Here is a 2367-nt window from a genome sequence, read left to right as displayed (position 1 = left end):
CCGAATTATATTTCGGTTTCGGTTTCGGTTATTTATAATTTCGGTTCGGTTTCAGTTTAAGAATTTTTGTGTTTTCGAATATCGGTTACGGTTTCGGTTTTAAAGAAGAAATTATTCGGTTAGACCGAATAACCGAATTATATTTTGGCTATTTGGTATTTTGGTTGCTAAAATTAAAAGTCAAGGGATTCATTACAACCACATAAAAAGCATATTGTAAAGAGAATAATTATTACAAAGGACAAGGCAACCTGACGTGGCTAATAGCTATCCTAGCTTTTCCTCTTTACTTTTGAATTAAACCTATTTCCATTCTCATTTCTCATTTCTCACAGCAAAGCTTTTCCTCTTTATTTTTGAAATGGGTTTCTCTCTCGACGCCACCTCCACGACTCACCGACGGGCGATGGGCTAATGGCCTTCGAATCTTCTTCTCTCTCTCAAAGCCTCAACGAGTTTTTTTCTACTCTTTTCTCGAGAGGGTTTTTGCTACAAGCCTCCTCCAACTCCGGTTCAACTCCGGTCAGATGACTCAGATGAGAACACTCAGAAATCAAAGGTGTATGCCTTTTTTAAATTTTTTTTGGTTCTGCTTTTAGGGTTCTCCTTTTTTTCCAATTGAAATAGAATTTTGTGTCTTTTTTCATTGATTTCGTTGTTCTACTGCCATTGAATAGCTTACTACTCTTTTTTCCATGAATTGATTATTGATGTTTCATGGAGAAATGGGTGCAATATTTTTTTTAACCCCCAATCTTAAGTCAAAAGAAACAGGATTTGATTATTCGGTTAGACCGAACTAACCGATTAACCGAATTAAAATTTCAGTTTCGGTTAGATTCGGTCATATAAACTTTCGGTTACGGTTTCGGTTATGGGTTTTACCTAACTGAATTTAATTCGATTAGTAATTTCAGGGCAATTCGGTTCGGTTAAAACCGATTGAACACCCCTAGCTGGGATACGTAGGCAACTTGGATACTTGAGTGGCATACCAACCCCGAGTCGGCTCCATACATAAGTGGCGGGGTTTTGTGTATTAATCCTTAAATTAAAAGTAATTAAATTACTTAAGACTTTCCATGAAATTAGAATTTTAGGAGAACTTTTACTTAGATTGAATTCAAACAAATTATGAAAATCAAGATACTGTGGACCTCGATCCGAGAGAGGCGGGGGACGAGCCCCCACGAAGAAGTATCTCTCTACAGATCATCCACGTGAATGGAGAACTCTACCAAGGAACTTTTGAAAGAAGTGCCCCCCACAGCATGAGTGGCGATACAAAGGGAGATACCTCTCGATTCGGGGACTAGCCCAGATTCGAGACGTACCTTAAACAAAGAAGAGTCGTCATCCAAGGAAGTGGGCCCTGGATCCCATACTATGCTCTGTTGCAATGGATAACCAGAGATATAAAAGAAGGTTCGTGCCTGGTTACGAATTCGGAAGGTCTGAAGAGCACCTCATCTGTCCAAGTGCAAACACCTGTGGTACCCGATCCCGCGAGAGGGGTGTGGGCGCGAGCCGCCGCGCGCTCTCTCTTGGTCTCTCGTAACCACGCGATTGGCGTGTGCATTTTATGATTGATTTGAATTCATCTTTCATGTGAACTTGGGATCACTAAGGCAACCCGAATTCCACACGAAAGAAAATGATAGAGTCGCCACCTAGATGTGGGATCTAGGACCCATAATTGACCAGAAATCTAGACTCGCTACCTGGTTACGAGAATGGAAGGTATGGGGATTTATCCACCACATGCACCATTCCTGCCCGATAATCGGTCTTCGATTCCAAAAGCTAACTCTTTTGAATTTATTTTAAATGGCTCATTCAACTCTATGTTTATGTGCGAACTAAGTGACATGCATCCTAGAATTCTAATTTCAATGGAAAGTCCTAAGTGATTTGATTAAGCATTTACAAGAATATTAATATACAAAACACCACAATTTGTTTGTGGTGCCGACTCGCGGGTGGTATGCCATCAGACATCCAAGCTGCCTACGTACCCAAGCCTCACTGGGATCAGAGTCGACGTAGTTCGGTGCACCTAAGCTAAGCTACATATGCCTAACTCAACTAGGACACCGATCTAGACGGGATTGACTGTTTCAACAGTTTTAAGAGAAGTTATTTAATTCAAGTTGAGGATTTTATTATCTTAGGATTTCATCGAAGATGCTATATGATCCTATCTAAATGCAAGTTGTCCCTTAGACTAATGCAGGTTAGCCTACATCCTAGTTTACTAGGCTTGTCCTAGGGAAAAACTGGATGACTAGTGTAACTTGACCTATGGCACGGTTGCTATACATAGCAAGCGTCCGTGATGAGGCTGGACTCCTAACTCTAGGACTCCCT

The sequence above is a fragment of the Tasmannia lanceolata genome, unplaced genomic scaffold, assembly GCF_043159265.1.
Source record: "Tasmannia lanceolata isolate RefF3 unplaced genomic scaffold, GAP_Taslan_0.1 ptg000037l, whole genome shotgun sequence".
Lineage (NCBI taxonomy): Eukaryota > Viridiplantae > Streptophyta > Magnoliopsida > Canellales > Winteraceae > Tasmannia > Tasmannia lanceolata.
This window is presented reverse-complemented; position numbering follows the sequence as displayed.